This window comes from Rattus norvegicus, chromosome 1 (genome assembly GCF_036323735.1).
Source record: "Rattus norvegicus strain BN/NHsdMcwi chromosome 1, GRCr8, whole genome shotgun sequence".
Taxonomy (NCBI): domain Eukaryota; kingdom Metazoa; phylum Chordata; class Mammalia; order Rodentia; family Muridae; genus Rattus; species Rattus norvegicus.
Window position 1 is genome coordinate 186,827,232 of NC_086019.1, and position 25,569 is coordinate 186,852,800.

A 25,569-nucleotide genomic window follows, 5' to 3' on the forward strand; every position below is an offset into this window, starting at 1 on the left:
CAGGTTCTTGCCTTGACTTCCATAGATGATGGACTTTAAGGTATAAGATAAAAAAAAAAAAAAAAACCTTTTTCCCCACAAGTTGCTTTTGATCAGAATGCAATTGGACAAAACCCAGGACAGGCCCAGAAACAATGGAGCTGATCAGAATCACTGAAACCGCGAGCTAAAATAACTCTTTCCTCCTTTTAAGTAGTATTTGTTACGCAGTGAGAAAGCTGATTATTACACTAAATGCTCATTAATTATGAATGGCTTCATGGATGGATGGATGGATGGATGGATGGATGGATGGATGGATGGATGATGGATGGATGGATGGCCCTATGAGGATAAAAGGGCAAAACAAATGTTGATGGAGATGGAAATTTCTCCCTGCTATCTGAAGGTTTAATACTTGGCTCTGTGAAATAAATTGACAGTAGACAAAGTAGCAGGAGAATGGATAATTTGTGTGTGTGTGTGTGTGTGTGTGTGTGTGTGTGTGTGTGTGTGTAATTACATGCACAGAGACATCACAGGAAAGACAGCACTCCCCAAACCTAGTGGAACCTAGAAGCTTCTATATCCTCTTGATGGACAGAACAGCTTAAGATAAAGTAAATTATTTGGGGAAAAAAATGAGAAAATTCTCAGAAGATCAGGTGAGAGTATCAGGCAAGGTAACAAACTCCAGACTTATCTCCTGGGATGAATTTGTGCTCCCTGGATGATGACCTTCCTGCAGAGAGGATTCATGGCAACTGAGTTTCCTTAGGCCTATGGAAGAAGTTCTAGAAGGCCCCTCTCTGCAAACACTGCCCCAAAGCACCCTCGGCTTGAAGTCTGAATGACACATTTTAGGGAGATACTCATGAACTTCATCACTATCTGTGGAACTCCCACAGGTATCAAGGTAGGATCAGCATCAAAATACCCAAATGGAAGGTTGGGAAGGTCTCCTTGGGACTGAGGCATGATAGGTGACACCCCCTAGTTTGATTCCCCCTGCCTTATTGCCTTGTGCAAGGAAGGAAGCCGAAAGGAGAGATGCTTGCTTAAATCCACATGCCTGCTTTGGGATTTGTTAGCTCCAAGTTCTAGCCTAAAAATACTCTTCTCTGATATCAAGGACAAAATTTATAAACATGAAAGTGGTTATTATGGTTTAATCACAGGTTTAGTGGTAGTGACTCTTGGCAATCTCTCTGGGGCATTAACAAGAGCAGAGTAAATATGTCACAAAGGTGGTATTTTTAGTCTCACCCACCCTTCCAAACCAAATGGGAACATCCCTTCAGAAGGTCCCTGTGACTCCCTGGGCCCCACCCCAGCCCTTGCTGCTCAGAGACAGTAGTCAGTGGGGATAAGGTGGCTGCTACTAAGTGGAATAGAAGGAAGGAGTGGGTGAGCAGTGCCCCACGGACCCACTTCATCTTTGTCAGACGTAATAGAAAGCACTTCCTGGAGGAACCCTAGTTTGAAGTCCAAAGTAACACATTTAGGGATAACAGTTCCTGAATTTCTTCAGTATCTCCAAAACTTGTACATTCCTTGAGTGGGATTATGGTCAAGTGATGTGTACCCTAATGAAAGGAGTTCCTGTGGGATTGAGTCATAGTAAGTAGAATCTTCAAATTTGAGTCTAATGGGCAGATCCTTTCCAAACCTGGAACCAGAAAGCCAATTTGTGTGTGATGTGTGCTTCTGGGCTCCGTGGCTATTTCAAACACCTCTTTGGCTGAAGGCTAAATGCAACTAATGGAAGTAAAGAGACCTGTTTCCAAAGAAACCCTTTCTCCCAACCTTCTTCCTCATGACTACTCCAGGACTGAGTCCTACGGCCACACTGCATCTTTAACCCATTCTGTAAAACTTTGAGCATGAAGCTGGCACCCCATTATGTAGGGTAAGCTCTATCACATGCAGTCAGCTGGTTGGGGCTAGGGTCAGAAATACACAGCCTCTCCCCACATTCCAAGATGGAGAAGATGCATTTCGTGAACTCTTGAACATGACAGGTGCTGGGCTTGGAACTTTAACTGTGGCCATCATCTCTCCTGGTCTTTATAATGGCCCTGTGGGATCATTCTATGGAGTGAGTGCCCTCCCTTTATAGCTGAGGCTACATAAGGTTGCCAGTGTCACATAGCAGATGAGCATTTGAACCTGAATCCACCCCTCAGAGTATATGGTTTTATCTAAGTAGCTCATTGCACTCTCCCCAGCAAAGTCTGGCCTCCCCATTGGAGAATATTGATTATACTATGAACTCCGAGATGGTGGTATTTACCTGTTTTTAATTGTGGTATGGCTCAGCCTTAGCACACTCCTTTAATCCAAGAACTTTCTGGTAAATAAGAACAAATAAAGTCAACCACTGGTCAAGAGGCAGAGCAAGCAGCTAGGTGACAGAAAGTGAGCAAAGGATTATTAAGAAAAAAACCATAGAGAGTAAAAGGAAGTCAGGAGGCTAGAGAGGCACTAAGGAAGTAAAAGGGAGGGAGATTCCATTTGAAAGAGGTTTTTTTGAGCCTGTGTGAGAGAGGGGCATTGCTGGTGGGAGGTCACCTGAGGGGGAAGGTCCACTGGCTGCTTTCTCTGCATCTGAGGTAGCAGGCTCTCACCCCAGCATCTGGCTCCTGAGAGAACACATAGTTTGAGGCTCCATGCAACCACTTGCCCTTCTGTTTGTTTTCGGGTGAAGAGACTGTGACATAATACAAACTTACTCTTCACTTCCAGTTTCCATCACTGGAGCTCCTGAACCCTTAAAATTCCCTGCGTTGAATTTCCATTTATTATTCATAAGCCCCTTCTAAACACTCTAAATTTATACTAATTAATGAGGAGTCTTTTAGAGGGCCTAGACAGCTTCGGGATGGAGAACGGTTTGCCAGAATTTTCAGGCCCTCCAGAAAGGGGAAAGGCTGAAAATCGAGTTAGTCACCAATGGCTTATGACTTAATTGATCGTGCCTACATAATGAAACTTTCATTAAGACAACAACAACCTTAAGCCCTGTGGCTCGTGGAGCTGAATACACTGCAGCATCTGCAAGTCTCGCGGGAATGAGACAAGACAGACTAAGCTCTTAACTCCTCATACACGCTATCAATTTTGAATTAAACTGTGGGAGAATCCACTAGTGCTGAAGAATTGGTACACCATGGGAAAAGCCAACTCATCTTGTAAACCACAGTTCAAACTTAATGGGGGGAACTTTAAGGGCATGTGCTGATTCACCTCCACCCTCAGAACCCAGGAAGGTTCAGGACTTGGCAGGTAAGGGTGCTTGTTGTAGAGCATAATAACCTTGGACCCGCACTGTGGAAACACAGAGCACAAGTTGTCCTATGACCTCCACCATAGCATGTCCACACCTGCACACGCAAATAAATAGTTAAATAGAATTTTTAAAATTTAAGAGTTCATGGTCATGGGCTAAAGAAATGCCTTCCTAGGGCTGGAAAGATGGCTCCAGCCACCAAAGTTAAGCTCACAATTAAAAATATAAGAAATGGGGTTGGGGATTTAGCTCAGTGGTAGAGCGCTTGCCTAGCAAGCGCAAGGCCCTGGGTTCGGTCCCCAGCTCTGAAAAAAAGAAGAAAAAAAATATATATATATATAAGAAATGCCTTCATGGGTCAGAGCACTTGCTGAGCAAGCATGAAGTCCTGAGATCGAATCCCCAGAACCCATGCAAAAAGCCAGGAATGACGCAGCTGCCTGTAACTAGCACTGGGGAGGGAGGTAGATACAGGGAGATCTTACTGACTGACTCCTAGCTCCGGGTTCAGTGAAAGACCCTGTCTCAGACTTATCATAAAACAGACGACCTGGAATCATCCTATGAACAAATGGGCATGCACCCACACATAGCATACGTATACAACACACGTACAACACAAACAAGTAAAAGAATTCAAGGTCATCCTCAGATGCCCAACTACTTTGAGACCAGCCTGAACTATATAAGACCCTGTCTCAAAAAATTATTTGATAGGCATATAATAAGTTTACCATTTATTAAAGGAAACATTGCTTTTTATATTAAAAGTTACACTTTTGGGCCAGGCAGTAGCTGTGCACACCTTTAATCTCAGCACTTTGGAGGCACAAGCAGGCAGATTCCTGAGTTCAAGGCCAACCTGTCCTACAAAGTAAGTTCTAGGACAGCCAAGGCTACCCTGTCTCAAAAAAACAAAACAATACTACACAGTTATTTAAAGCAATGACTTCATGAAATTCACAGGCAAATGGATGGATCTAGAAAATATCATCCTGAGTGAGTAACTCACTCACAAAAGAACACACATGGTATGTACTTGCTAATCAGCAGATATTAGGCATAGAGCTTGGAATACTCTTGATACAACTTACAGACCACTCAAGAGGAAGGAAGACCAAAGAGTGGATGCTTCAGTTCTACTTAGAAGGGGGAACAAAATAAACAAGGAAAGTAGAGAGTGGGAGGGACTTGGGAGGAAGAGAGGACGGGGAGGGGGAAAAGAGGGGCAGAATCAGGTGTGGGAGGAGATGGTGGAGATGTACAGAGGGATTGAACAGAGGTATGTAGCAATGGAGGATAGGGAACTGGGGGTAGCAACCAGAAAGTCCCAGATACCAAGAAACCAAGAGCCTGCCAGGACCCCTCAGGGATGATATTAGCTGAAATACCCCACAAAGGAAGAACCCGTCGAGACCATATCCAGAGGTTAGGCATGGCCCTCCAGGTTGAGGAATGAGGCCACCCACCCATCTCCAAAATTTCAACCCAGAATGGCTCCTGTCTAAAGGAAATACAGCGACAGTGTATGGAGCAGAGACTGAAGGAAAAGTCATCCAGAGACTGCCCCACCCGGGGATCCATCCCACATGCAGTCACCAAACCCAGACACTATTGCTGATGCCAAGAAGTGTTTGCTGACAGGAGGCTGATCAGCTGTCTCCTGAGAGGCTCTGCCAGGTCCTGACCAATACAGATGCGGACACTCAAAGCCAACCATTAGACTGATCACAGAGACCTTAATGGAGGAGTTGGGGGAAGGGCTTAAGGAGCTGAAAGGGCCTTATCTGGCATCAATGGGAGGGGAGGCCCTGGGTCCTGGGAAGGCTTGATGCCCCAGTGTAGAGGAATGTTAGGGTATTGAGGTGAGAGTGGGTGGGTGGGGAAGCACCCTGATAGAAGCAGGGTAAGGAGGAATGGGATAGGGGGTTTGTAGAGGGTAAACCAGGAAAGGGGATAACATTTGAAATTTAAATAAATAAAATATCTATTTTTTTAAAAGGCAAAACAAAACTAATAACAACAAAAACAAAGTAAGTAAGAAATTCTGTCCTAACCACAAGCCAAAATTCATTGAATTTTTTTATGAGATGTAAATTAACAATTCAAACATTAATTTCTAAAATCAAACATTCTAACACAATATACTCCAGAGATATATGGATTTGATACTCACATACCGACAGTGGGAAAGTATTAAAAGCCTGTTTTCCATAATTAGATCATTAAGTTCCTATAAGAGCTGAAAGCTTTGCTTGTACAGTAAAAACACCACAGCTCATAAATAAAAATGTCTCAAATCTGAGCTGAGGTGGTCCGGGCAGCATTCATCAGCCTAGTGAGACTGATGGCATTCGAACTACAAAGTGCTTCTGTATTCAGAATAGGCACTGAGGTCGTGATGCAACTCCCAGGAACGCCAGGACGAGTTGCAAATTTGATGGATTCGAATTGATTAATTTTTGGTCATTGAGAAAAACAGAAACCTTTTACCGTTGATAAAGTTTTCATGACCCCCATGTGCAGTTACCCCGTAATGGTTTGTGTTTAGTTTAATAGCTATGCTCTAAAGAAATAGAGCAATAGCATGTATGTGAAGATTTACTGGCTTGCCCCATGTGGTTCTAGGCTAATAATTGGACAATAGCACTCTCCATCTACAGCCTGCAAAGAAACAAGTAGCTATTTGATCTAAGAAGCTGGATGTCTCGGGATAAGGGAACGGATGATACAGCCCCAGTTGGAACCTGAAGGCCTGGAAGCTCTCTGAAGAGTCACTGGTATGAAGAAAGTCCAAAAAAAGCTAGGGTCTGATGTCCAAATGCAGCGACATCACTGGATACTCTGAGGGAGAGTGGAACTCACCTGTGCTGGCTTCCTCTGTTACTTGAGGCTACAGAGATAAGATAAGTGATATTTCACCCTATGGTCATGATAATTTGGATTCTGAGCAGCAGTATGGAGAATAGAAAGAGATAGTAATGGTGGAAAATGCCATTCTAGAACAGGTCTCTAAGAAAGTGACATCTGGACTGTAATCTAGAGCAGTGCTTCTCAACCTTCCTAATGCTACAATCCTTGTATACAGTTCCTCGTGTTGTAGTGACCCCCTCCCCAGCCGGGAAATTATTTGTGCTGCTGCTTCATAACTACAACTTTGCTACTGTTATGAGTTTTACTGTTTTCGACACCCCCCCCCAAAGGGGTCACAGTCCACAGATTGAGAACTGTTACTAGAGATGACGCCCACATTTGTACCAGATCCTCCATACTGAGATGCTCTCCTATGTTTCAAGCCTCTCTGGGAACCCCAGAGAATTCAGCAGAACTGTATTTACTGTTCTCCAAGGTGTCTCATAACACTATCAGGCTGACCATCATGCTTAACTGTCCTACCCGACCAGTTAGAGCTTTGCATTCCTCTAGACTCCACTAGTGTCTATGGGATTGGTCCAATCCTGAAGGACACAGACTTCTATAATAAGAAAAGCACATCCTTGAGTCCATCTCTGCTACTGACTTACTCTATGGCCTAAGTCATTTGTGAGTATTTGTTTAAGGAAAATTACAGTAGATCAGGGCTTTATACTGTGGACGGGAGCGGCATCAGAATCACTTGGAGGCAGGGTAGAGATGCATGGCAGGGCAGCTCAGATCATGGCAGCAAGAACTCATGGGGAAAATGGTTCACATCACAAAGGACAGATAGCAGAGAGCAAGGCAGGAACCAGGGAAGGTATAACATGTAAAGACCCACAGCTAGTGACTTACTTCCCCCAGCCAGGTCCACATTCTGAACGGTCCATAGTGTCTCCACTGCCAGCTGAGGAAAAAAGCATTCAAGCTATGGGCCAGAAGGGGACACTCCAGTTCCCACCATAACAGGGGATGCAGACATTCGGTCCACAGCATGGTCCTTCTGTCTCCTTCCCATCTCAGAGGCCCACGCTCTATTTCATTCTGACACTTTCCTTCCCACCCTTAGAGTCTACTCCAGGCCCAGGAAGCTCTACACCCCCAGCCCCAACAGCAGGAACCCAGCTATGCAGATAATAAGCCTTAATTATACAGACCACAGCCTGCCTAGAGCCCCAACAGCTCTCCTGAAATGTTCATTCTTAGGACAGGTGCTTCATTCCGATGGCCCAAATGAGATCAGATCACCATGCAGGGAGGAAATAAAGAGAAAACACTCAGAAAGCATGTCAATCAAGCAGGCAGCCTATCTCCCCACTACACAAATAATCAAAGTATAAGACTTGGAGTCAATACTGAAACCAGAGCTAGGAGAGAGTCAGTGGTCAAGCCCTTAGCTAGCGTGTCTGATGCCCTGGGTTCCATCCCCATCATAAGTTGAAGTGATGATTTTTTATTGTATTTGTGTGTGTGTGTGTGTGTGTGTGTGTGTGTGTTCATGCATGTGTAAAGGTCAGAGGACAACTTGTGGAAGTCAATTCTTGCCTGCCCAAAGATCAGCTTTAGTCCACATCCTTAGAGGGGGGAAAAGCAAAGGGAACAAATGAGGTTTATAAGGAGAACAAGAATGGGCGAACTGCATGAGCTCGTTCTATAAAAGTGAATGTGCTTAGGTGATGTATCTGTTTATGGGGGAATAAAATCAGAGTGGTCGCCCAGGTGTTTGCAGTGGTTACCTTTAAGGAGCAGGCTGAGAGGAGGAGTTTTCTTCATCTTGTGCACATCTGCATTTACATAAGTCTATTAAAAGTTTAATGTGGATAATAAAAATGCTAAAAATATGAGGAGGAGAGAGAATTAAGAGACTAGACACTTAAGATGAAATAATTCTTTTGTTGAAATTTCCATAAAACAAGGCTGAGATAAAAAGACAAAAATAGATGCGATTTGAAAGAAAAGGATGAAAATCAATGCAAAGAAGTTATAACAATCATACATTCAAAGTTTTTGAAAAAACTCACAAAGTACACTACTAAAAATGGGACCGTGAGGAAAGGGGTAGGGGGAAACAAAGGCCAAGGTTCAAAACAGAGAGTGGAGGAAGGCAGATGCTGCCATCGGAGAGCACGGTTTTTGTCTGGCTTCTGAACAGGGGTGGGGGGTGAAGTCCCCTATTCTTGTTCTGAAAGCACCCTGGGCCCGATGAACTTTTTCAGAGCCTGTTTGTGAACACAGGACACGCTGCAGCTCTTTCAATCCACAGAATGCACTTAACACCTGTGTTAGCACCACTGAGCTGAAGGGTCCCCTCAGGACACCCGAGTACCCTCACTAGAGAAGCTGAATGCTGATCCAGACAAGTTTCCTCTTTCATACAGTGGGGAAACATTATGAAGCTCGAAGGTATATAGGAATGCAACATGACAATCCAGCCAATATCACACAGCAGGTATGTGGGAGAAGCTGTGTTAACTCAAGATGCTCTGTCCAGGGTGTACCTGTGGGGGGAAGTGTGTGTGTGTGTGTGTGTGTGTGTGTGTGTGTGTGTGTGTGTGTGTGTGTGTGTGGTGTGTGTGTGTGTATGTGGTATGTATGTGTGGTGTGTATGTGTGGTGTGTGTGTGTATGTGTGTGTGTGTGTATGTGTGTGGTGTGTGTGTGGTGTGTGTGTGTGGTGTGTATGTGTGGTGTGTATGTGTGGTGTGTATGTGTGGTGTGTGTGTGTGTATGTGTGTGTGTATGTGGTATGTATGTGTGGTATGTATGTGTGGTGTGTATGTGTGGTGTGTGTGTATGTGTGTGTATGTGGTATGTATGTGTGGTGTGTGTGTGTGTTTGCATGTGTGTGTGTGTGTATGTGGTATGTATGTGTGGTATGTATGTGTGGTGTGTGTGTGTATGTGGTATGTATGTGTGGTGTGTATGTGTGGTGTGTGTGTGTGTGTGTGTATGTGGTATGTATGTGTGGTGTGTATGTGTGGTGTGTGTGTGTGTGTGGTGTGTGTGTATGTGGTATATATGTGTGTGTGTGAGAGGTGTGTATGTGTGGTATTTATGTGGTACATATGTGTGTGTGGTATATATGTGGTGGATGTATGTGTGTGTGTGTATGTCTGTGTGGTGTGTGTGTGTGTGTACCTGTGGGAAGAAGTGTGTCTGTGTGTGTATGTGGTATGTATGTGTGGTGTGTATGTGTGTGTGGGTGTGTGTGTGGGTGTGTGTGTGTGTGGTGTATGTTCGGTGTGTATGTGTGTGGTGTGTAGTGGTGTGTGTGTGTATATGTGTGTAGTACATGCATGTGTGGTATTTGTGTCTGTGTGTGTGTCTGTGGAGGGGCAGGGTGGTGCCATGGCACACTTGTGGAGGTCCAAGGAAAATTTGCAGAAGTCAGTTCTCTCCTTCCACCAGGTGGGTCCCAAGGAATGACTGAACTCAGGCTATCTGGCTTGGTAGCAAGTGCCTTTACCTGCTGAGCCATCAAGCTCTGTTTATTTTTTTCTTTCTATAAGGCTGAGTTTGGGGATCACATATTCTCGTACTGACACTATTTTCTGTTGCATACCTTCAAAGGTTTTGAGAAGCAGATCAATCTTGAAGATCTGCTGAATTCCTTCAATGGGACAGAAGATGAGATTTCACTCAAACACCCATCCATGGTACTAAATAAGATGGGGTTAATCCTTCTCGGGGTCAGAGTCAAGAGAACACTAAGCACAAGAAGCTAACTCCTCTCTCTCTCTCTCTCTCTCTCTCTCTCTCTCTCTCTCTCTCTCTCTCTCTCTCTCTTCCCTTCCACCCCAACCCACTCTTTCTTACATCTCTCCAGGGTCTCACTATATAACTCCAGCTGGGTTGAAACTCAGTATTTAGACTAGGCTATCCTTAAAGTCACACATGTCCACATGTTTCTGGCTCTTGAGTTCTGGGATTAAAGGTGAGGGACACTAGAGCAGGTTGACTGCACTTCCTGTTCCCTTTATTTAAAAACATCAAGTAAAGGTTTCCAGCACAGTGTAATAGAGCTGACTTTTTTTTTCCAAAATAAATTGAGATGATAAGAGATTCTAAAAATGGCCAAAAAATTCTAAAAGTGGACAGTAGGAGATCAGGGACTGCCGTCTTCCCACCTCCACCCCAACCCCAGTTAAGGCTGCCCAGTACACTCTAAGGCCCAGGCCACAACTAAGAGCAGACTAATGAGTACTAGGCTAACCAATATGGGAAAGGCTCGGACCTGTGGAGGTTTGGACCTGTGGATGCTACAATCCTCCATCAGGCTACCTCCAAGTCACATCTTCAACCCCAAATCATGTTTTTAAGCCAATTTGTTGGGATTCTGTCTATTTTGATAGGAAAATCTTTTTAGGATTAGGAGTTGGCTCAGTTGATAAAACAACTTGCCTTTTAAGTGTGAGAACCTGACTTGGATATTCAGACTCATGCTAAAACAATACTCAGGAGGTGAGGCAGGTGGATCTCAGAGTTCGAGGCCAGCCTGGTCTATAGAGTGCGATCCAGGACAGCCAGGACTACACAGAGAAACCCTGTCTTGAAAAATCAGAAAAAAACAGCCAGGCACAATAGTGGACACTTATAATCCCAGCAGCGGCGAGACAGAGGCAGAGCCTGGGGGATTACTGGAGCTCAGTATATAGCTAGGCCTAGCCTATTTGGTGAAGTTCCAGTCTAAAGAGAAACCCTCTCAAAAGCAGAAGGTGAGTAATGACACCCAAGGTTGTCCTTGGACCTCCACACAAACCCCCACACCTATAACACACGCACACACACACACACACACACACACACACACACACACACACACATATGCTTGCGCACACACACACATACAAAGAAACAAAGAGAAGGAAAGAAGAAAGAACAGAGAGAAAAGGGAAGAAAAATAAGAAGAGAGAGGGAGGGAGGGAGGAAGGGAGGGAGGGAGGGAGGCAAGTGGGGAAGGAGTCTTCTTACAAACACACTCACATTCACCATCATGTCTGGCTGTGAATGCTCCCAGGCTTAACCTACCTGCTCCCATGGCTTTCTTCCGTCCCTGTCCTCTCACCTGGGAGACTCATGAGGACACAAACCCTGTCTTTCTGATGTTTTCTCTTTCTTTGAGTATCCCCAAAGCCAGAAAGAACTTGAAAGGGTCTCCAATGGGTACCATGAAGCCAGTGACTTATTGATCAGAATAAAGAGAAGACTCCAAACTATGCTAGCCCAGAGGTTAGCCACTGTTCATATTCATATGGAGTCTCTATAATGTAATTAGCCCCCAGGGCTCCATCTTCCTAGATTTTCTGTCATTCGCTGGGTGGCTAGCACCAGGTATCCCTCCTGTGTGTGTGTTTCCAAGAGTCCTCAGAGTGAGAAGAGTATCTCACAGTTTAGACAGATTTCTGAGTGCACCCTGGGTGTCTCCCTGCAGCAGCTACAGATCTTGCTAGTTTCTGTTTCTCTTCGGCCACTGTTAAGCTGTTGGCACATTGCTCAGTGCCCGTTAGTGCCAGCCCACTCTTCACCACCAGTGCCACTGAGAAGCTGCCTGCCAACCACCTGTCAGTTCTTGCTCTGGGTGATGTGGAAACACCTTTGGCGTGCGGGCATTTACAAGGTGGGCTGCCTTGACTAAGAAACTCAGGCCCAGTAACTCACGGAGGATGCTGTGTTCAGCATCCTCACCCATAAGGAGAATGCAAATCAAAACTGCAGTGAGATTCCATTCTCATCTGCATGTCGGAATGACTATCATCAAGAAAACAAGTGGCAATAAATGCCAGCAGGGACGGGGAGGGAGACTTACTTAACACTGATGGGAATGCAAACTGGTATAGCCACTGTGGAAATCAGTGTGGAGGTTCCTCAAGAAAGCTAAAAATACAACTTGCATACAAACCAGCTATGCCACTCTAGGTGTACACCCAAAGGAGCCCAAGTCAGCGCAGCACAGACACCTGCACGTTCGTGCTTATGGCTGCATTACTCACAACAGCAAAGTGAAGGGACCGGCCTAGACACCCACAACGTGTCAAAGAAAAACGGGATGAGGTGTGAGTGTGCGTGTGTGCATGTGGGAGTGTGTGCGTGCACACACAAGCACAGTGGTATATTATTTAGCCATAAAAAAGGGAAGGGATTTCATGTCACGGGAGTATGGCAGGATAATAGATGGAAGTAGGAATTGTCATTTTAAGCAAAATAAGCCAAGCTCGAAAAGACAAATATCATGCTTTCTCTCGTCTGTGCAATCTAGATTGTTCTAAGACATGAAGTGGAGGGGATTCTTTGAGGCGTAGAAGACACCCAAGAGGAAGCGAGGTGCCTGAGAGGAGGTAACTGGTGGAAAGGCACAAATAGAAATGACGGGAGATGCGTACAGCACTCACGGTTGCTCACGATGCTTAGGATCAGACGAGACAACATATTTTGGAAGCTAGAGAGCTGTCTCACCAATCGAAAGTGCTCACTCGGACACACATAAATAAAATAAATGTTTCCAAAATAAAAGTATTTTGTGTCTTATTTCCTGAGTGGTATAACAGGAGCATATCTCCCCTGTTTTCAAATATTCATCCAAGATATTTACGTTATGGGTCATGTGCTTCACAAGGCCTCTTTAAGTAACCTTACATCATTTTTATTTTTTAAGATTCTTTTATTTTTAGTTATATGTACTGCAAGGTGGGTTCACATGAGTACAGGGGCCCAAGGAGGCGAGAGGCATCAGATGCGCTGGGACTGGACTTACAGGTGATTGTGAGTCTGAGTTCTGAGACAGGAGCTGAGGTCCTCGGGAAGAGCAGCACATACTCTCAACCACTGAGCCATCTTTCCAGCCCTCCATTTGACTGGTTTTTTTTTTTTTTTCAGACATACAGGTTGTTTCTTACTTTTTTTTTCTTACTATAATGGTACCATTGATAAACTTCCACACATAATCTGTTACTAGAACTGCTTCTTGCCTCAGGACTGGTTTTTAGAAACAGAACTGTGGGCCAAAGGCTACGAGATGTCTTCTTCTAAACTCTGGCCACATGTTATCAGATGGCTTTTCAAAAGCTCATCTAATGTCTTTCCTTTACCAAAAATATTCTTGGAGTTTGGGTCTAGAATGTTCCCTAAAGGCTCAAGTGTGACGGGTTTGGGCCTCCCCTGGTAGCACTGTTTGTCAGGTAGCATCAGGAGAATGCTAAGGTCAGCGAATTAGCGAATTAGCCCACTGAGTAGTTCATAGCTGAAAGGATTATTAGGAGGTAGGGACAAGATGAAGAAAGAAGGAGGGCAAACACAGGCCTTTGAAGGGCATAGCTTATCCCTGCCTCACAAATCTCTGCTTGGTTCCCTCCCTCCCTCCCTCCCTCCCTGCCAGCCTCCCTCCCTCCCTCCCTCCCTCCCTGCCTGCCTCCCTCCCTCCCTCCCTCCCTCCCTCCCTCCCTGCCTCCCTTCCTCCCTCCCTCCTATGCTCTCCTCCCACAGCAAGCCCCGTGCAGGGATGCCATGCCTTCATACAAACCCACAAGAGTTGAACAACAAGGGTTTGACGTCTCCAAAACTGAGGCGAAAACAAATCTTTCCAGCCTTAAGCATCTTTTCTCGCCCATTTTTTGTCACAGTGAGGCCAACGAATGAGAAGCTCTCATTTTAGCTTCTCCAGCACCCAGCCTATTTGACTCTTTGCCGATTTGCTAGGAATTCTTCCTGGTTGTCATTTACCGGATCACCAGCAGGGTTAAACTCTTTTATTATGATTATGTGTTCATATGTACTTGGAGAACTGTGTCCTTTGAGACTGTTCACACTGGGGCATTACTGGGGCTTTCATTGTTGTATTTCACAACTACTCTTTTGGTTGTTATATTATGGGTTTTGTTATTTTTTAGTGTGTGATGTGTGTGTGTGTGATGTGTGGGGTGTGTGTGTGTGTGTGTGTGTGTGTGTGTGTGTGTGTGTGTACATGCCACATATGCTAGAAAAGAGGAATGTGTACCATGGCACATGTGTGAAGGCAAGAGAACACCCTTGGGGGAGTCAATTCTCTCCTGTCACTGTGGGTTCTGGGGATCAAACTCACACACACACACACACACACACACACACACACACACACACACACACACACCATATTCCCGACGATGCACATCACACAGGTAATTATTTTTGAAATAGGTCTGACTTGTAGCTCAGGTTCTGAGCTCAAGTTCTGTCTGCCTCAGCCTCTGGAGCCCTGGGAGCTGGGGTCACCATTGACACCACTATGCTTTCAAGACGGCCTTTGATGTCAAGAGGTTGGTGGCTTTGTGTTGTTGTTGGGTTTTTGTTTTGTTTTCTTTTGTTGTTTTAAAGAGCACTTTGCATTCTCATTTTATTTAGCACAGAACGCACAGGCAACTGAAGAATAATGCAGAAAAATCCATCATTTCCTTCATGATTTTTCTATTATTTTATGCTCAGCTGGGCTCTTCTTGTTTCCTTGTAATTTTTCTAAACACCAATTTGAATTTTTATGTATTACAACCCAGAGCAACCCCATTTGTTTGGGGGGGCTTGCTGCTGTGCTTCATGAGGCCTTCCCCTCCCCTGGAGCTGATGGAATTATCCCGCACATTGTATCAGAGTTCTTTATGGTTTCATTTTTATGATTGTCACTTTTGAATAAATTAAAATTAATAACATTTCTGTATAAAAGTAGCATTTGTGACAAATGCATACATGCTATATGATATTTAGGAAAGATAGGCCAGTAAATAGAACTGAAAAGAAGTGAGATGCTGTCCCAATAATGGGCTTATTTAAACAGTCCTTTCTTGTCTACTTAAGAGCACATGTTATGGGGTTGGGGATTTAGCTCAGTGGTAGAGCACTTGCCTAGAAAGTGCAAGGCCCTGGGTTCAGTCCTCAGCTCTGAAAAAAAAAGAAAAAAAGAAAAAAAAAGAAAAAAGGAAAAGAGCACATGTTACTTTACTTCTTCTTGGGGCTTCTTGCTGCCCTGAGGTGTCCTTACTGTGACAAATCCTTGGACACTTCTGGCTTCTTTAACTCTTCTTGGGGACCGCTGCACCAGTTTCCAGCCAGTTGAGGCTTGGCATTTCCCCTCTCCAGATGCAGTTCCTCAATCTTCCCTTGCCCCAGACTCAGGAGGGGCACTGTTGTGTGTAACAGCATCCCTGGCCTCTATATTAGATGTCAGTCACATCTTCCTCTAGCCAAAAAAGTTGCCTGATATTTAGTTTCATGTTATTATATCAAAATACCTGAGGTAATCAAGCTATAAAAAGAGGTTTATTTTGGCTCACTGCCCTGGAAGTTTTAATTGAAACTTCGGGATGTGCCGAATGAAAACCATTCGTCTCGTGGCGACTGGGAGGCAACTGGGAGGTGACTGGGAGGCGACTGGGAGGCGACTGGTCCCAGAATCCTCTTCATGGTTCTATTCCTTAATGATCTAACTCCTTCTAGGCCTTGCCTCTCAAAAGCATCATCGTCTGGGGATGATGCTTAAACACATAGAGAAGGAAATGCTCATGCCAACCACATGCCATGGGACACTCATCCTAACCACATGCCATGGGACACTCATGCCAACCACATGTCATGGGACACTCATGTCAACCACATGTCATGGGACACTCATGCCAACCACATGCCATGGGACACTCATGCCAACCACATGCCATGGGACACTCATGCCAACCACATGTCATGGGACACTCATGCCAACCACATGCCATGGGACACTCATGCCAACCACATGCCATGGGACACTCATCCTAACCACATGCCATGGGACACTCATGCCAACCACATGTCATGGGACACTCATGCCAACCACATGCCATGGGACACTCATCCTAACCATATTCCATGAAATACTCGTGCCAACCACATGTCATGGGAGCTAAGTTATAGTTTAGCAAGAACATGCTCCTCGTGAGCCAAAACAAGTACCTTTGGCAGGGGAGGGTTGTTATTGGAAATATGAATTTGATACTATTTTTCCTCCAAGAGAGCGAAATCAAGCTTGGTGTATGACAGAGAATGGAAACAGGAAACAGAAACTAATAATGACAAGGCTCTTTTTTTTCTTTCCATTTTCATTTGTGAGTACATTTTTAATGCAAAACACGGACATGAAGCATTCATGCAAGTCAAAATATTTAGCCAACAACTCCATAATAATCATAAATAGAACAATTTAGGTTCTTTCCCTAGACCATGTCAGCCTTTGGATTGTTTTAAAGAGGGATGTCTTTTATTAGTGATAACGAAATGAGGTTTGGTCATGCTCACTTGTACATTTCTTTTTAAAAGAAAGTTATCCTACATGCAAGAGCATTGTTCTATGGATTTATCTGTTGTTTCTGCAGTTTACTATAAAATGCATTGAGTGGTGTATTCTCTCTTCATTCATTCATTCATTCATTCATTTTGGTTCTAGGTAGGAAACCCAAGAACCTACATACACTAAACAGAAATTCTATTCCTAACCTTGAAGTATTTCTCCTGTATGTGGTATGTGTGTTGCACATGCTCACATGAGTGTCTACATGCATGTGTGCATGTGGGTGTGTGAGTGCATATGTGTGTGTTAGTGTGTGTGTGTAGTGAATGTTTGTATGTGTATGTGGTATATTTGTGTGCATGTGTATATGTGAGTGTGTGTGTTGAGTATGTTTGTGTGTGTGTGCATATGTGTATGGTATATTTGTGTGCATGTGTGGTGTATGGTGTGTGTGTGTGTGTGTGTGTTGAGTATGTTTGTGTGTGGGGTGTGTGTGTGTGTGTGTGTGGTGAATATGTTTGCATATGTGTGTGGTATATTTGTGCATGTGTTTGTGTAGTGTATAATATGTGGGTGTGTGCATGTGAGCCTTATGTAATGAATATATTTGTATGAGCATGTGTGTGGTGTATAGTGTGTGGATGTGTGGGTGTGCATGTGAGTATATGTAGTGAATATATTTGTATGAGCATGTGTGTGGTATTCTTGTAAGTATGTGCATGTGCATGTGTGGTATAGTGTGTGTGTGTGTGTGTGTGTCCCCGGGATCCCCCACCTCCCCATCCCCAGCACTGAGATTATAGGCATTGCCTTCATGCCTAGCTTTCCTGAGGGTGCTGGGCTTCCAGTCTCATGTCCTCTGGTGCCACAGGCACCGACTGAGTGTTGTCTCGGTTTCTGAATCTTACTTTTAATGCCATGGAAAGGCTAGCAGGCTTTTATTTCATGAAGAAAACCAACCTGTGGGGTTTAGGGTATAATAATGTGCAAGTTAGCCACCTGAGAGTCCTGTTACCAGCAGATCTGGGGGCGTGGCCTGAGACTATGTGTCTCTAACATGCTCCTGGAGTGACCCCGATGACCCAGAGATCAGACTTGGGGGATGAAGGTTCGTGAGCATCAAATCCACACAGCTAGAGTGTGGCTCTGTGGGGATGTCGGTCCACACGACAAATCAGGCAGTTATCATTCATGTAGACTATACAGACTTTTAGCAAGATAGCCACAAAGTCATCATCCAAAGCAGAGCTACTTACTTTTCAAGTAGAAAGGGACACCAGGCATAAAACAGTCTGTCCAATGCAAATAGAGCCTTCTGGTCGCACTGGATTTAACAGGCGAGTATCCTCAAATGAAAAAAACTGTCTTTCATTTATTTGTTAAGGGGGAAAGTGCACCGCTTACTCCAAGAGGAAGTTAGTGGTGAAGCCATAAATAAAGAATGGGGATGAGAGGAACAGATTTAATTTACATAGCTGCTCAAAATGCCATTGATAACGTTCTCCCGGAAAGGCAGATAAAGACGAGTCACTAGAGGATGGAGGGGATGTTTCCTGATGATAGGAAGAGACTTAGAGCCCAGAAACAAAGGGGGTGGGTAAACAGGCAGTTATCTGGGGTGTGTGGCAAGCTTGCTGCAGTGCTGAAGAAAAAAGAAGTGAGGGGGATGGGTTTGCAAGAAGCTGAGAACAAACATTTGCCTTAAAGTAAGGAACCTGTGGGCAGTTAAAAGGCCTGGTGAGGCACTGTGGCTCAGCGGTGAATAGGAGCTCAGCTCGGAAGGCAAGTTAGATGAGATAACACCTTGAATAGAGCCTGGCTTTCCCACTCAAAGAAGAACAGACTTGGAGGCAAATGTAATTACATTTTATAAGATGCTGAGCTTGTCAGTCTGGGTGAATACTGGGCGAAGTGGATGACTAGGGGAAATAAGTTGATCAGACATGGCAACGAGCTAGATGGGTATACACCAGATGGCTTCCGGTTTCCACCAGAGGCTGCCCGACCCCACCACTCCATGATGGTCTACATACTCCAGGCTAGATCTGCTGAATCAAAGTTTAGCCAGGCCAAGAAACAGAATTCTCAGCTGGGCACATGCTTTTAATGCTTTAGACAGAACAAATGGATCTCTGTGAAATTGAGGACAGCCTCATTACACAGTGAGTTCTAGGCCAGGCAAAACTATATGGTGAGACCCTGTCACGAAAAAATTAAAAATTTAAAAAAAAATTTGTATCAGCACCCCAAGTCCCTTCCCAATCGTACCCACTTCCAGGAATAAGTAGGTATCCTACCTATAATCCTACAACCCTACCCTTTCAAGAATCAATTCCTGCCCAGCAGTGGTGGCACATACCTTTGATCCCACCATTTGGGAGGCCCAAGCTGGTGGAAGCCAGTCAGGTCTACACAGTGAGTTCTGTGGCTTCCAGGGTCACATAGAGAAACCCTGTCTTGAACAAAACAAAAACAATAAAACAAACAAAAAAAGGTCCACAAGGCCTTTTTTTTTAAAAAGTCAATTTCTTGGAGCTGGAGAGATGGCTCAGCGGTTAAGAGCACTGACTGCTTTTCCAGAGAACCAACACATACATGGCAGCTACATCTCTCTGTAACTCCAGTTCAAGGAGATCCAACACCCTCACACAGACATATATATATATGAAAGCAAAACACCCATACAAGTAAAATAAAAATAAATAAATTATCAGAAAAAAAAACTCAATTCCTTGTTTGGGCTCATAGTTTTACCACATAAAATGCCCCAGAACAACCTGTTTGCATTTCCTATGTTGCTGAATGCCATATACACATGATCTGCTATATGAATGAATGCATGTTGCATTTGAGATTTGCTCTTGCTAGTAGCTGTGGCCTCTTTTCAATACCACAAAGCAGAGATCAGAACGCCATAGGTCTGTGGGCAGCTGTGTCTTAAACACACAGTAGTGAAAGACAATTAGGCCTGTTTACTTCCAGTAGCCGGTGGCTGCAAAGCCTGAAGCCAATGAATAACATACATAACAATGTATTCAAATTTATGTATCCATCCCCCCCTTTGAATGGCCATGTGAGTGACTCCCAGTGTCCTGGAGGCTATCACGGACACTGCCTCCATGAACACTGTACATGATTCCTGGTACCCAAGATGGTACACTTCTATAAAGTATGTATGTGCCAAGTCAAGTAACAAAGTTCTAAAATTATAGCTGTAGACACCTGGTTTTGCAAAGTGATTCTGTCACTCTCCATGAGTGCTGCAGCATGCAAGCATTCCCATGGTTCTGCATCTGTACCAACACGGAGCATCCTGCTTGGTATCCCTCACTGTCTCTGTTGGCTATCACTGCAGAGGAACAGATGGCCTTCAGAACTCACAAGGCAGTAGGGATTGTCTCACACCTGTTCTTGGGTTAAGAATCCAGAGATGGCTTAGTTGGATAGTTCTGAGTCTCTCAAAACTCTGAAGTCAAGAGGTCAAGATGTTATCAAGAGCCGCAGTCATTTGGAGGTTGGACTGAGTGGGGGAAAATGTTTTCCGGCTCCCTGATACAGCGGATGGCTGGGAGCCTCCATTGGTTGGACCATAGGAACTGCTTATGATAGGACAGCAGGCTTCCCCAAGCAAAATAATGGGTGTGGGGGACCCAGATAGAACTCGATGTGACTTTCATAAGCTAAACTCTGGAGTAGTATATCACCACGCCTGTCATTTTCTGTTGATCCTATGAACCAGCTCTGATACTACATGGGAGATTACAAACACCAGGGCATGGGCACCGCTCAGGACCATCCTGAAGGCTGCTGACCACCCACTGTGGCTTCAGTTAAAATTGATTGTTCATATGCTGAGAATGTTTGCATTGGTATTGGTCGTGAGGTTTGCGAGTATTTTGGGTTTTTTCCCCCTGTGGGCTTGTATTTTTTCTTAGTGACTTATAGTACTTTTGTTTTAATTGTTTAGAGTCAAAGGTTTCTCTATGCACCCCAGTTTGGCTCCAAACCTGAGATCCATCTGCCTCGGCCTCCCCATTGGTAGCATTATCTGTGTACCGGAACTTTTGGCTTGAAGGGTCCTTGTTTTCTAGATAAGACACCTTTTAGTTTGCATTGCAACTCTTTTCCCACCATGGGTTCATTTTCTCACCTTTTAATGATGTCTTCTGTTTCCTTTTGCTGTTAGATATCAAACTCAGGCCTATGGAAAACAGTCGAGCACTCTACCACTGAGCCATATCCCTGGCCCTTACTAATGTCTTTTAATAAAGAGAAGTTCTTATTTGAACAGAGCCAAATCTGTAGCTGGTGATTTGTATCTTAAGAATTTTCTCCTGAGGTCAGGAAAACATTCTCATATTATCTTCTGAAAGCTTTATTATTTTGCCTTCTAAAAGTCAGACCCATAATGCTCTTGGAATAGATTTTGTGTAGGTATGATGTAAGGGTCTAATTTTACGTTTTCTCTCTCCTGGTACCCTATTGTCCCTGCACTGTATATGAGAACACTGTCCTTCCCTACGGTTCTGCTGAGTCACCCTTGTGATGCCTGTTTCCAGGCTCAGCCCTCTGATCAATGATTCCATTTGTTGGCTCTAATTCTCAGGCCACACGTTTTTAAGCAGATCTTTGTATTAAGTCTTAATATCGTGTCCGGTAAGATGACCAGCTTTGTTTCCAAGAAGCACAAAGAAAAATGATGCACTTCGTCCTCCTGAGTGGGTGTTCTGAGGAGTAACAAATGGTTTCTGCCCTTAGGAGTGCCTAAATCCTGATAAGCCTTTAATATCTAAATGACATCTCACCTTGTCTGTGACATCTTCCCCAGGTATAGAATTCCTCACCTCTGAGAAGGAAGGTCCATCCCTGTCAAGTGGCTAGCCACACAGATTGCTGATTCCAGTGACTGCTTTATTCCCCATTCTAAAATGCAATGCTCCAGAGGCTCCTTCAAGGCTGGCATCTCATTCAGGGTTGTCAGTCTAGCACCAGACCTATACACAGTAGATGCTCAGTAAGTATTTATGACATCAGTGTGTTTTCATCGTTTGAACTGCTACTTAATTATCCACACGGAGCACCAGAATAAAGAGTGAATGTTACTCCCCAGACAAATCTTCAACGGTATCCAAATTCTAATCAGTAATCACTCACAGACTTAGCGTTCAAACTATAATGTGATATTCAGCTAACTCCAGGCTTACACTGTACAGCTCTTATGCGCTCTCTCTCTCTCTCTCTCTCTCTCTCTCTCTCTCTCTCTCTCTCTCTCTCACACACACACACACACACACACACACACACACACACACTTCTTGCTTTCTACTCTCCTCACAGTTGTAGGCTCTGTAAAGAGCAATAGGAAGGCAGGCAGTGTCAGCATCTTCTCATCTCTTGCTGTCCCAATCCTCCTGTCTTACCACCCACCTTGTAGCTGCCAATGCTGGCTATCCCTGGGGCCCCTGTATAAGCCTTCAAGAACCCCTGAAGGATGATACCTCTTCCTAGGACTACTCACACGACCAATGCCCATGAGCTCAAGGGCGCTTCCCTTCATCCCACCAGAATTCTTATCCCAGGGATGTAAGATGAGGTTCTGGCCAAGCTAGTCCTGTGCCAGTTGTTAAGCTGTTATCTCTCAGCCCCACACCCAACACTGAGGTCTTGTGATCCAGGAGCCAGCAACTAGAAGAACACGTAACTGCATTTCGAGCTGCTTCCTGCTAGGTTCTGTCCTCTGAGGGCATTAGCGGGTGACTGGGGCTGCAGAAGGAGCAGGCTCTTTCTCTTCTTGACAGCATCCCCTAGCAATGTTTCCTCTCTCCTGATACTTCCTCCCATGATCCCAGCTGATCCCAGTCTACAGCTGGAAACTGTCCTGGGAAGACAGCCCCAGTGCATTTTTCTTCAGTCCCAGCCCTGGCATACCAATCTAAGCATCAGTGCCCAGAGAGCCTGTCTCCAAGTGTTAATTCCATCTTATCATTATTTCTCCAGAACTAGGAGCGTTGACATTCCCTTCAATTGCTTCCTCTCTGATAAATCAATACTATCTTCATCCAGTTTTAGTTACCTGATTATCTTATTTCTCATTTGTTTGTTTTTGTGAGACAGTCTTGAGCATCTCAGGTTGCCCTCAAACTCACGGTGTAGTTGAGATAACCTTGAACTTCTGATTGCTAGGACTTACAAACATGCCTCGCCACACCTAGTTTCTACTTAACAGTCCTTTTTGTTATATTTTCTTATTAAGCAACCAATAAGGTTTCTACCTGGGACTGACAGAATAGTCCTGATTCTCAGCAAAGCTCTTTCCTGTTTTTGTGAATTCACACCAATAACCCCAATGTAAAAAGTCTAGGTGCCGTCCTCAGGAAATCTGAGCTCTCGCAACTTTTAATGCCAGACATAAAAGAAGCTATCTAAAATTTCTCTGAGTCTATCTGACCAACTGAAATAGGAATGGCAAAGGCTATCCTCTTACTTGGTTTCCACTGCTGCACAAAATATCATGACCAAAAGCAGTTCGAGGAGAATGGTGTTTACTTGGCTTACATGTCTCTATCACAGTCCGTCACTGAAAGAAGCCAAGGCAGAAACTCAATCAGGGCAGGAAGCTGGAGCAGGAGCTGATACAGAGGCCATGAAGGAACATTTTTAGTGGCTTGCTCAGACTGCTTTCTTCTCTGACCCAGGCCCAACAGCTCAGGGATGCTCTAGTCCCTCCCATGTCCATCATCAATCAAGGAAAGTCACCACAGACTTGCCTACAGGTCAATCCAATAGAAGCACCTTCTCAATTTAAGTTCCTCCCAGAGGATCCTGTGTGTCAAGATGACAAAAACCTAACCTGTACATCCATCTTCAGAGGGACCTCAACAATGAAAACTAATAAAACTTAATATCTCAAAGAAATGTCCATTAAAGCCACTCTCGTTGAGAGGAAAGGATTAGGGATGGGTCAACCAAAACTAAAGGTGGAGTCTTAGTTAGGGTTTTATTGCTATAAAGAGACATCATGACCAAGGCAGCTCTTATAAAGGAAAACATTTCATTGGGGCTGGCTGACAGTTTCAGAGGTTTAGTCCATTATCATCATGGCAAGAAGTATGACAGCATGCAGGCAGACGTGGTGCTGGTAAAAGAGCTGAGAGTTCTATATCTTTATCTAAAGGTAGTCAGGAGGAGACTGGAATTGTGTACTGGGCAGGGCTTGGGCATAAGAGACCTCAAAGCCCACCCCCACAATGACATACTTCCTCCAACAAGGCCACATCTCCTAAGTATGTCACTTTATTTGGACCAAGCATTCAAACACATGAGTTTATTCAGCCCTATTCAAACATATGGCAAACTAATAGAAATGCACTATTTTGTAAGCTTAATTGTCGTTCTATTGCTATAAGAGACACCATGACCAAAGCAAACTTTTAGAAGAAAACAAGTGGGGTCTTGCTTACTGTTTCAGAGGGGTTTAGTCCATTATCATCACAGCAAAGAGCAAGGCGGCAGGCAGGCATGGTGCTGGAGACGTAGCTGAGAGCTTTACATCTTGATCCACAATCAGTGGGCAGAGAGAGACTGGACCTGGGGTGGGCTGTTAAAACCTCCCTCAAAGCACCCCCCCAATGACACTCCTCCTCCAACAATACCTCCTACTTCTTCCCAGACAGTTCTACTAACTGGAGACCAAGCATTCAAATACATAAGTCTATGGGGGCCACTCTTATTCAAACTACAGCATAAACTAATTTAAAATATATTTTTCTAAAAAAGTTAGTTTGAACACAGATTTGCTGCCTGAGTGAAAAATGCTCCCCCCCCAAAGAAGATAAAAATTATTAAATGAAAACAACAGTGCCAGGTGTGGCACTCTATTACTTGTTGACTAAGGAGGTTCCAGAAGCCCCCATAATAACACAGGCTACTTCCATTGCTCTTGGTTCCCACCCTAACTAGATGGTTAGACTCTATTACTGAAGACACAATACACTTTGGTTACAGGACACAGAAAAACCAAGCTGGAATTGACCTGAAAACTTCCTTTCTGGTGGCTAGCTTTCATTGTGCTAGAAGATGCTATGCAGATCATGGAAGGGGAAGGGGGCCCAATGGTGTTACCTGTCAGTGAACCCTGAATACCACAATATTGACTTTCCAGTAAGGTACCTACTAACTCAATAGTGCCACAAGGCTACGTGCTGATTTCTGATTGGAGTTGAGGCTTGCTCCACAGGAGTAATTAATCCCTATTCTATAAAAGCAGTCAAATCTACACAACTTGGGAGGCCATAGACCCTAGCAGGAAACCTATTATTGTTGTTTTATTAAGTAAACATGTTGTGAACTGCCTTCTAAGTATGTTTTTGCACCAGCAGATTAATGCTTTTCTCAACCTTAGCCAAAGAAACTTCTGTGGTGGGCAGAGGTTAAGGCAAGGACTCAGAATTGGTCAAAGTTCTGAGAGAGTGACTATTGAGTATTCAGGCCTCCTGCTCCAGATCTGCTTTTTCCCTTGGGGTATCCAAGCACTTTGCACACCAGGCTAGACTGGAGGGCAGGAAGCTTAGCCAGAGTGGGTGGGTTAGGCATGAGGGAGGGAGAAACAGCCTTCTTGAGAGACAGTTTTCAGTGAAACAGTTCTCTTTATTGGAGGGGAACAAAAGCTATACAAATCTCAGAGTGGGTAGGAGTTTAGGGGGCGTTGAGTGTACATCATTAGTAGGGGCTGGGGTGCTGGAGTGCTTCATTTGCATAAAGATGAATTCCAGATGTTTGCCAGACATGTCCTTATAGGGAGAGAGGAAGGTAAACCTGTAACCTGGCCACCAGGCTATGTGACTACCTCAGGGTGGCAGAGGTGGAGGTCACAAGACCATGTGCTCAGAGCAAAAAAGAAGCAGTCTTTTTTTTTCTTCTTTCTATTTTTCGGAGCTGGGGACTGAACCCAGGGCCTTGCATTTGCTAGGCAACTGCTCTACCACTGAGCTAAATCCCCAGCCCAAAAGAAGCAGTCTTATTCCTGTCAGAGTCAGGCTGAGATTTTCTGGGTTTGAACACATCTCAACCTCACTCTTGCTCTGGACCAGTACTCCCAGTTGCAT

At 44.4% G+C, this 25,569-nt stretch overlaps 1 long non-coding RNA gene across 1 annotated transcript; it reads right to left on the reverse strand.

Annotated features, from left to right (window-relative positions):
* Positions 1-461: 461 nt before the first annotated feature.
* Positions 462-13,011, reverse strand: LOC134485175 (uncharacterized). Its single transcript, XR_010063152.1, has 2 exons — positions 7,342-13,011; positions 462-7,091 (listed from the first exon to the last, which is right to left on the reverse strand). It is a non-coding gene; the product is annotated as an uncharacterized LOC134485175 (long non-coding RNA).
* Positions 13,012-25,569: the final 12,558 nt, after the last annotated feature.